The sequence below is a fragment of the Geospiza fortis genome, unplaced genomic scaffold (genome assembly GCF_000277835.1).
Source record: "Geospiza fortis unplaced genomic scaffold, GeoFor_1.0 scaffold413, whole genome shotgun sequence".
Taxonomy (NCBI): domain Eukaryota; kingdom Metazoa; phylum Chordata; class Aves; order Passeriformes; family Thraupidae; genus Geospiza; species Geospiza fortis.
The window spans coordinates 1,460,852-1,472,073 of record NW_005054386.1 but is presented as its reverse complement, the minus strand read 5'-3'; the positions used below and the strand labels follow the sequence as shown (position 1 = coordinate 1,472,073).

The following is an 11,222-nucleotide window of genomic DNA, read 5'->3' as shown; positions in this document are numbered from 1 at the left end:
CCAATTACATCCACAATTTTGATTTGGACTAAAAGAAATAAAAGTATTTATGTGAACACTGAGTAAATCTTTTGCATCATTAGGGTGGTTTTGATGTTTCTCTATGGTACCAAATTCAGGGCTGATATTATTGCCTAAAACCACTGGGAACAACTCCAACTGTCATAATACCCAGACCAATGTCTGCTAAGTCAGAGCAAATCCCATTGCTGATTTCAGCAGGGAGTGAATCTAGTCCCTGCAATCCATTTATTTAGGCACAGATTTTCTCAGGAGCCACCAAAATCAAAAATATAATTGCATTCCCTTTAAACTCCCCTAAATTTTGTTTTGTAGATTCATTTGAAAAGCTCTTGTTCAATGAATCAATACAATAATCTTACAATACAATTATTTCGCTTTAATATAAATTCATTGTTAAGCAGAGTTGGTTTTGGGGTTTTTTTGAGGTTATACAGAGATACCAAGCATGGCTCTTGGTGTCCCCCAACTGCATGCATGTCAGGAACTGTGGTTTATGGATTCTGTGCTGCTCCTGACAAAATCAATGGAAACAGGATTGGATTCTCAATGCCTACAGAGGTCTGAAAGCCTACCAGAGTGAATTTATGGAGAAGATGAAAAAGAATCAACAACATGAAGTCAAATTATACAAACCTTACATTTGTTGCATCAGCTCCTCAGCAAAATAACGCAGTTTCTCAGGTCCCTGCCTAAAGAGTTCTTTCAGGTTAGTCATTTCTGAAGCTGAAACAGCTTTATAAACATAATCCAATTCAAACTAACACAGTTAAACTCCAAAATTTGAAAGGGGCAAGCAACTTTGATCATTTGTTCAGGCTGATTGCTTTTAATGATGGAGATTTCCAAGGTAAAATGTTTCAGCATTCAGTCAGCGGAGTGTTGCTATTTCCTTACAGGACTTCACATCATTTGTTCAGGCTGATTGCTTTTAACGATGGAGATTTCCAAGTAAAATGTTTCAGCATTCAGTCAGCTGAGTGTTACTATTTCCTTACAGGACTTCATCAAAAGACATTCTAAGGAAATTTACACTGGATCAGAAAGGAACGGTATCATTCTTCAAAGCCATGTTTTAATTTGTCCTGTCCTGAGTACACTGCAGCCTTATTGCTACAGCTTTATGGTAAAAAAATTCTATTCTATTCTCTATTCTTACAGCCTTTCCCCTACAATGAACATCGCTTCCATGCTCCTCCAAGTAACACACCACCAACAGAAAAGCCATTCCGAGAGGCAGACAGAAATTAGTTGCCTTTTCTGAGGCAGGGAAAATTATAAAAATGGATTTCTGCATCCACTGTGGGTGCTCTGTGGCCATGCTCAGTCTCCTTGGGACGGTGACTGTGGCAGCCCATGAACGCCTCAGTGCCGCAATGCGGCAGCGCCTGCGGGGCCCGCGCTGCCCGCTGGGAACAAAGAGGGATGAGCCACCAGCCCCACAGTGACACGGCACTGCCGGCAGCTTAGCCAAGTGTTGGTGTAAAAGGTTCTACCAACGCCTTGTAAGAGGTGGCAATGGGAATCCACAGAGAGGGATCCCCGGGTGCGATTTTCTCCCAACAGCAGAACCAGCGGGTCCTGCAGGCAAAATAATGCTCCTTATTGCTCCAGCCAGAGCCCACTCTGATCTCAGTGTCTCAACTGCCCTTTAGCTCCCAAGGCCATTGGCATTCCCACTGGGAGAGAGCAGCAGGAAGAGATCTTCCATAGCTCCAGTGAGAGGACAATGGCCATGGTGCGGCAAAGAACCGCAAAGGCAGTTCCTGGCTTTGGACAGCAGAGGAAGGAAAACAAGAAGATCTTTTAAAGAGAGAACATTTCACCTTAACCGCTGGAATTGCCTCCCCAAAGTGCAAGAGACTGAGAAGGTATTTGTGGAATAATTTTATATTCTAACAGTATGTCATGCACCTATCTGCAACTCATCCATGCTGGAAATTAAGGCTAAAATACAGGCTAGTATAAATCCACATGAATGAAATAGGAAATGTGTGATACACCCACTCTGTGAATTTAACCTTGCATGTATGGGCAGTTGTTAAGGAAAAGTTACATTTTTAGAGGAAAGAAATGCTTTGGAAGAACAAAGACTACATGTAGTTTCTAGACAAGGACAATTACGTTTCTTGGTAAAGCTGGAAAGGGATCTGCTTTCCATCAGGATTTTATTTTAATAAGGCATTAGACAGTGTTTGTGTGTATCACACAAGAAAAAGGTCAATATGTTTAAAAATGCCTATCTTTCCAATTTTTATGTTCCTCCTAAACTCCACCAACCCATGAGAAGCAGCAATACCTGCTTATACCCATGCAATACAGGTAAGAAACCATAGGATTCTGAATAGCAAATACTCACAGCGTTTCATTTGCCTCCAGTCCACAGAGAAAAAACACAAAATAAAATGTACACAGAAAAAATTTGACGCACTCATGATCTGTTCAGGAATATTCTACAAGCGCGAGCTGTAGCTAAATAAAAGGAGTCTATTGTTCTCCACACATGACCATTTCTCTGCATGCACCCAAAATAAGATATACCTGCCATCGTGGAGGGTCAGTTTCGGCTGGAGTGGCTCACCTGGCTCCTAACGCCCTTCCCGCGGACGGGAAGACGGGATGTCTCGCAGACGAGATGGACCCAACCCTTTTAAGACACCACTGGAATTGCCCAAGGAGCCAGTAGGAAGCGTGGGTGCAGCGGGGTGGGCTCCCCCTCCCCAGAGCCCGCCCAGCCCGCAGCCGCCTCCTGCACCAGCGGGGGCTCCTGGCGGCCTCCAAGGCGGCGTCGCAGAAGTGCTGCATTGCGGCAATCCATCGATCCACGTCCTGCAATGGGGGCCAAAACCAGGGATCTGCCCCACACTCCTTCTCCAGCAAAGCCCTGCTGCTCTGAGACACAACCCAACAGAGACCTTGCCCAGTCTGTGCTGCTTCACCCCTCCAGCACAGCCATCAGCCTGGCTTGCACTGTGTTCTCGCCTCTTTACCCTCAAATAAAACCCACTCCAAGTGACAGTCTGGTGCTGGCAGACCAAGAAGCCTCACCCCACCCAGCACTGAGAAGACAAGGGGGATAAAAGCAGTTTAAAAAAGTCAACAGCACAACTGAACATCGTTTCCATCAATGGCTTTATGTAGCCATTGATGCTTTTTCAACTGGCCAAGCTATTTTCTCTAAAACATGCCAGCAACATGGTACATCATAACAGAGGTTTCTGGATGGTCTTACAGCATTTTTAGATTTGTTTCTAAGGATGCGCAGATGTCCCAAGCATGGCCATCCATCGCTCGTAAAGATTAAATCCAATGTATTCAGATTATTCACCTCAAAATAGAAATGCAATGGACGTTTTCTAAATGTAAAGAAATGTAATACTGCTTCAAAAATATTGAACCAGTTAACAAGAAATGGCTTCATTTATGGTAACTTAATAAACATAGAAATAGTGATTATTTGTCTTCCTATGACTTTGACATTATTTTTTACTTCTATCCTAGAAGGAGCTCTTAAATTTTCTTTATTCCTAAGCCCAGGACTAGATAAGCTACATAAATAAAATCTAACTTATATTTATCTTATTCCTACCTTTTAAGTTTTAAAAAATATTTTTCTTGATTTAACCTTAACTTTAACAAGTTCTCATCATCACATATACACAGATATATACCTACATTATATGCATAACCTTTTGAACAGCAAGAAAAAAGACACTATTTGATCTTTAGATCAAAAGCAGGTTTTACCAATGAATTTTTTTCCAGTGCAGATATACTTATCTACTTCACTTCCAAGAAGTTCCAAGCTATCTACTTATTACTGATTTGATTTCTAATTTATTACAGGCACAACATTATTGTCCTAGCTAAAAATGTTGCATAACGCCAGTAATATGTAATGCATAGTACCTGGTCCCTGAAGCTACAGTTTAAGGTAAAATATCTGACATATTGCTTCAATTGGGAGCTCAACAATCCTTGTATTCAGAGCTACCATAACAGTTTTACTCTCTCTTTCCAGGCTTCTGAGTCCTCCCTTGAACAAAGACTGGCTACAGCTCAGAGCCTTTGTCTCTGTGGTACTTAGCACAGCAGAGGGACAAAAGCAACCTCTGAAAAAGACAAACCATCTACCCCCCTACTGGTCACAAACAATGCCTTTAGCTGCACACAGAAAAAAAGAAGGGAAACAGTTATGTGTTTTGAAATGTTTTTGCATTGATCATTTTTTGCTGTTGTGACTGAGCCCGGAGGAAGCAGGAGTTCCCACACACACCACCAGCTCTGGACCCCGGTGTCGCAGGAGGGCTGAGGACATCCCAGGATATTTGACAGTGATACCACAGGAACCTGTGGTGCACACACATGCAGCCTCCTCCCAGCCACAGGGGCTGCATTGGTGCCAACAGAACCACATCCAGCTCCTGGAGCATCGTCATCCTGCTGCCTTGGGGAGTCATAGAAACAATGAACTGCAGAGCACGGCATACAATGACTGCTCATCCACTTTGAGCTCGTCATGTTCCCTCAGAAGTGTGTCATCACCTCAACTTTATCAGCAAGCGGTTTTATTCCATCCTAGCCTTCAGCTCAGCTCTTGGTTAAGGTGTTGAGCTGCACATCAGCATGAAACACGCAGCTGAGTGTCCTCTGGATGAAGTCGTTCACATTCATTTGACTTTCAACAGTCAAAATGCTTGTTCTACATCTTTTGTATTACTGACGAAGAAACTGTATTAGTCAAAGGGGAGGGAGGGCAGGTCACAAGATGAGCACAGCATGCAAATGAAACAATTAATATCATAGGAGAGAAGGTGTGCCAGAAATCTCTGTATCTCCTGGGGTTTTGACTTTGGAATCTCTCAGAGCAGCGACTGCAGCAGCAGGCTTAAGCAACACAACCCATAAAACTGGGCTCCCTCAAAAAGCATACTGGTCATTGATTCATGAAACTAATAATTCTAACCTGCCACTGCTCTTATCTTAGTAAGTTCTGCAGTCTGTATGGCTACAGGCTATTCTTAAAGGGAAAAAACCCTCCAACCTAATGGGGCAGGGAAGGAGAATGAGCACAGCATTCAACTACTACATATGCTCCAGGAAGGGAGAAATCCATCTTTCTAAATATGTAACATAATTAGGCATCCGGACCAAGGACTGATAGAAATGTTCATCAATTTGCAAGGACATGCCTGAAATACGGCAGGATTAGCAAAATCACTGATCAATGAATTTATGCAAATATATTCTCCCCATAAAGAGAGTTACATTACATCTGTAACAGGCATCAGTGATTTTCAGAGACCCTCTCTTAGCCACTCTTATTCTGTCTCGGCTGGTCTTTGATATAAAGCCTGTCACCATGGTGCCATCTGGACAGTGTTCCTTTCACCATGCCGTACTTCCAACCTCCCATTTGTAATCTGCTGTACAACAGGGGTTATCTCAGATTTCATTTCCACATCTTGAGCAGGGACACCAGATCTCCCACGGACATGCATCAGCAAATAAAAACATTTCTTATCAAGCAACCACGTTTGCAGCCCATCTTCCCTCCATCAACTCGTCAGGCTGATTATGCATCTCCTTTCCCTGGGGTGCACTGGGGGGCACTTCACTTTCTACAAGTTCACCCAAAAAAGGCATTTCTGCGGTTAATCTTATCTCTGACTATTTGTGTAACTGAAACCTTGTAGTAACCACAGCCAGGTTCTCTGGGAGCCTTTCTCCTTCCTTTGCAGACAGCAGTACAAGAGGCAGGAAGAATGGGAAGAGAGGAAACTGAGGGACAGTCTAACAAATAATGGAGTGAAGAGAAGGGGAAATTCTCATCTGTCTACTGATACCTCTGCACTCTGGGCACACAATTTCTCTATTGCCAAGTCAACTGTTGACTTCCTCTGGCAAACCTTGATTGTCTGTGAGACAAGCTCAACATAGAAAACTGTGTATACTCCTAGAAATGCCAAACTCCTTGTTTTTCACCTAATTTCACCAAGCAGGTACATACTTCAATTAACTGCCAGTGCTAACTCCCTTCCATTACTTTTTATTACACATCATTTTTCCATGTTGACTGATGAAATAGGTAAAGATTTTAAATTGTTTTTATTAATTTACATAGATTTGAGCTAATACACACCCTCAGGTAAAAAAACAACCCCAAACAAACCAACAAAAAAAACCCACAAACCCAAAAAACCTTCAAATCCAAACCACAAAAAACACAAATCAAAAACTGCAATAATTTAAATTTCACTGTACTCAAGTATAAGTAAACTAGTTATGCACATCATTTGATAAAAAAATTCTCATTTTCATTATTGTATTTAGGCATTTTGGTATCAGTTATAGGAATGTGTTTTACAGAGTTCAAATTTGATCCTGATTGCCTCCACCGATTGTAATTTGCAGCAAAATAGAGGAGGAAATCACATTTGTGTGGCATTTTCAGGCTTTCATTAAGCAATGACATCTCACATATTTAGAATTATGTCATGACTTTCGCTCCCTGTCTCTCCAGGTTGTGAAAGCAAATAAAAGTCTTCTATCTAGTTAAGACATGACCAGAATAGCATTTTGCAAAGAAGTAAAACTGACTATACAACTGAGCCTTCAGCATACAGAGGCAACCCTAGGAACAATTAAACCCTGGTTGTGTCACAAAATATTGATTCATGTTCAGGAAAGTTCTTAAAAGTTTGCTATGACAAAAGGCAGTGTGCATTATAATCACACTCACCCATGACATCTCTTAGAAATTGCACAGACTAAACCTGTTATCAAAGAATCATTTATAACAGGAACATATCGAATCCAGACAAGGACGGGAGGAATAATCCCAATTTTTACCCACTGGTCAAATGCTTGCAAAGCCTGGATGTGGCAGACAATGCACAGAGCTGGGGCTGCAGGCCAGGCTGGTGTGACAGACTGGCTGTGTCCCACCCAACATGGCTCGGGGCTGAACTGGAGCCCAAAAACATCGGCACAGCCCTTACAGCTCTGTGGTTTTGTGGGTTTGCCATGGAGCAGGAAGAAGAGTGTGGCAGAACTATTTGGAGAGAAAAGGTTCTGCATACAAGACAGAAGGATTTAAATTTCTCTCATTACTTTAAGATTTCAGGAAAGGAAAGGTGGCGCAGGTTTATTTACCTTTACTACATTTTGCAATCAGAAGAAATTATCTTTTTAATATTATACATTTAGAGCTCATTTGGAACTGAAGTCACAAATATTTGGATGACTTTACTTGCACTTTTTCATCATTACTTGTGGATGAATTGGCACAATGTTTCATACTAAGGGACCCAAAGTGGACCTGTGGATCCCTGAGCGCGTGTGGCTACGGGCTCAATGGCAGCCAGTGCTCATTCACTCCAAAAGCAGGTGAAACTCAGGAGGGAGGATTTTAAACTCAGCCATATGATATGAAAGACCTACAATTAATGTGGCTAACAACAAACAAACCCCCAAATCATTCTGTACTAGCTCTGTACAGCAAGAACCCATTTGCCTTCTTTAACAGAATACTACCCACAGACCTCCTAGGATTAGCTCTTGGTATGATAAAATCTTATGCAACAAACAGAATGTGTTCAAGCTCTGGACCCTCTGGCTATCATTATAAAGAAGGAGAAAACCAGCTTTTACAATATAAAAAAAAAAGGAAACACTCCACCTAAGTTGTCAACAGTGACTTGTAATTCTTTCTGGGCTGTCCACACAGTACAACTCCCATGCCACCGCACAGTTTTCCCGTTATCCCAGAGAGACAAAACAATGACAAATAAATTAATGGGCTTTTTGCTAAACTGGGTTCTGTTTCTTACTGAGAAAAATGCTTCAGCCCTCCCAGTCTAATGACAATAGTATGCTCAGGCACTCAATATTACCAGTTTATCCAGTTTGAGCTTGTTGAACCATCTTGAAATCAATTTCTTTTATTCATGTGTCCTAAGAGACAGGAGGTGAAATTCTGAACCCTAGACATGTTTTATCTCATATCCTTAATAATTTTGGGCATTTGGAAATAAAACTATGGACTAATTTCTAGCCTACAAAGTATATGAACAGCACATTGTCACACCACAAGGGACAGTGGCTGATCATTTTGAAAACTACACTGGTTTTTTGGTTGGTCTTGAGGTTTTTTTAATAACCTTGAATCATACTTACAGCTATAGTAAAAGATATTTCTCAATAATACTGTTATTGCCAGATATTGCCACAGGACGTAAGTAAAAATTAAGCAGAGCAGACACCTTCTCCTACTAAAAAATCTTTAATTAGCAAAGGCTTCCCACCAATTTTCTTCAACATTTCTGTGCATTTCTATGCTAACAAGTCATAAGACAGTTAATATCTTTTGCCATTCATTTACGAACACACGGCCACTTTCCATTTTATCACTGTTTCAGCTGTTGCACATACTTTTCTACATCTTAGAATGCAAGACCAAACCCATTGAAATATGTTTTATCACTTTACAAAAAGAGGGACACAGGAATTATGACAAAAAGAAAAATTTCCTATTTTATCAACAGATAAAAAAGAAATTCTTCATGAGAATCCGTTCAGAAAACCTGAGATGAGATCGAAAAAACCAGCCCCAACACAGAACTACCAGGACAGGATGTTTAAGTCCATCAGTTCTGCAGGTCATTTCTCAGACATTATTTTCAACTTGCTGCACAGGCAAAGACAATCCCGAGAAGGCACCAAAGCGCTTTATACTCAACATTTTTGCATCTTTTAACCCAAAACTCAGCATCAGCAGTAGTACTCGGCACCTGCTTTAGGGTCTAGGTAGGTGAGGCCATAAAACCAGCGACACTTTTTGTGCCATGGGAACACGGAGGTGACCAAGAGCGCGGAGGCGCTGGCAGCCGCATTCCGCGCCCTGGGCTGCTCCCAGCTGCAGCTGAAGTTCCCAGCTCCCTGCACCACGCCAAGTTCTCAACTTGGGCACAAATTTCAGCCTTGTTTTCATCTCTGCCTCTGTGCTGTTAGTTGGTATGGGAAGATATTTATAACGCAAAACAAGAAAATGAGAATAGTAATGAAAACAACTTGTTGGTGAGAAGAAATAAGCCACACAGGTCACGGCGTGCTCTGCATTTTGAAGGATAACTGCACAAAAATTCCTTTTTTTCTACTGAAGAGCTACTGAATCACCAAGCTCCTTGAGGTCATGTTTTTTGAGGAGCTCAAGGTGAATGAAACATGCAGTCCAGAAACCAAAGTGTTTCTAAAGAAAGTATTCTTTGTTTGCTTTTTGAGCACAGATCTGCCCCAAGTTAAAGAGAAAATTTAGAATTCTGTAGACAAGCTGTGTGTGAGGAGAAAAGTACAGGAATGGAAACACTGATTATCAAAAAATCACAAGATTTCAGTAAGATAAAGAAGAAATACATTATTTGGTACTCTGGCAAACTGTTCAAACAGATAATTGGATTTATTTTGCAAGAATCATTGAATATTTTCTACATACTGCATTTTATGTTAAAATATATCTGCATAAAATACACAGTGTGTCTGAAAGGTTGAAATTTGGTTTCATTTGTTAATGTTCTTTGATGGTTCAGATTGTTGTAAATTTTAACATTTATGACTGTTTTACAACTAAAGATATTATATTCTCTGGGGCATTTAGCAAATTTATTTTGATAGAATAAATTCTCAGACTTTCTTTGAAGATAAACATGGGAAAAAAATCAGATAATGTTGGAAGTATAAAACACACATTTTGTGACTGCAAGAAAAATAAGCTTAGAAATAGGTACTATCAATGTGTTTTCTCATCTTTTAGAATTGATATTGATTATTTTTCCTGTAGCAGTGTATCTGTGCTGAAAATTAAAAATGCCCTAAATAACTGATTATGATCTTTTTTATATATCCTTATCGCCTCATCCTTTCCCACCCATAAGTAACTGGCATACAAGTAACCAATTGAAAACAGAGAGGTAAATACACTAATTCAGCATTTACCACAACGTGGGGAGAAGGAATGCATTCCTAGCAACTTCTGCAGAGCCTGCAGAACTGAGTATATTGCAAAAAAGGGCTCCATTTATTGTCCAGCCTATTTAGTGAAAGTTATAGCACCGTTTGCTGTCAGGGGAGGACTGATTCACTCTCTGCAGATACAGACAATCAGTCCATCAAAAGGAAAAAAAATAAAAAAGCCAATTTTAGAGGAGTTCTCTTTTTTTCCTTTCTTCCTTTCTTTCACCACACAGTAGACTTTTCAATCTGACAGACAAGTAAAATTTTATAGTGGTAACACATTACTTTTCCTGAAAAGTGCTATTACTATAGAATTCAAACAATACTGTTGATAAGTTCCCAGGTAAGAAACTCTGCAGAAACCTTCTGCTAGCTCAATATGAACAACACATACTATCTGATCCACATCAGGGTCCCAGCCTGGGGGACAGAGGGGCCGTGACAGGCATGGCCACCACCACATCCCTCAGACAGCTGAGCTTGTGCTGACACAGAGGGCAGAGCTCCTTTGAGCATCAGTCTGAGCTGGACCCAGCCCTTGGGAACAGCCCTGTGCATCACCAGCATTCAGACCCCTGTGGAGTGGCACAGGGCTGCCCATCCAGCCCTGCCTCCTCTCGGGACACGTCGTGGCTCTGCTGAGCCTCCAGGTGCCAGCAGTGTCTGAGGCAGGTGCTTATTTCATCCACCTACCATTTGCTGTTTCATCCCATGTAATTTAAGGGCAAGCTCTGCAGCAGCCAGGCAGGCCTTCCCTGCTGTAGGAAGGTGTGCACTGGGTCAGGGCTGCTCTCCCATTAACTCACGGTGGGTGGGGAGGGTTTGAATTTTGGAGAGGTCGCGTGTCCTTCCCGCCCCCCTCCATTCCAGCTCAGAATTATGTGCTTTCACGAGTACTGACGCTCAGCTTGGCAGGATTAACTTTTGGGTGACAGGGAAAGCTTTACAGCAGTTCATATTGTGAAAACCTATTCTAGAAGAGGTCTTTAAGTGAACAAGTTACAATTACTAATAAGCAAATTATCTGCACAGATACCAAGTTCAGGATAATATTGGATTTACATTACAATGACAGCGCTCTAAATCTAATGTGCTGCGTCTCTGGTAGAGTCAGCTTTCACTGTCAGAGCCTTTTATTCAGTATGTGCTGCAGCTTTAACAGCTTATGTGTAAAGTTTGTGGTACATGAA

General features: G+C 41.4%; 1 protein-coding gene across 3 annotated transcripts in view; it reads right to left on the bottom strand.

Annotated features, from left to right (window-relative positions):
• The window catches only part of SLIT3 (slit guidance ligand 3), a 483,855-nt gene that overhangs the window by 207,384 nt on the left and 265,249 nt on the right, over nt 1-11,222 (bottom strand). The gene's annotated exons all lie outside the window — the stretch shown is intronic.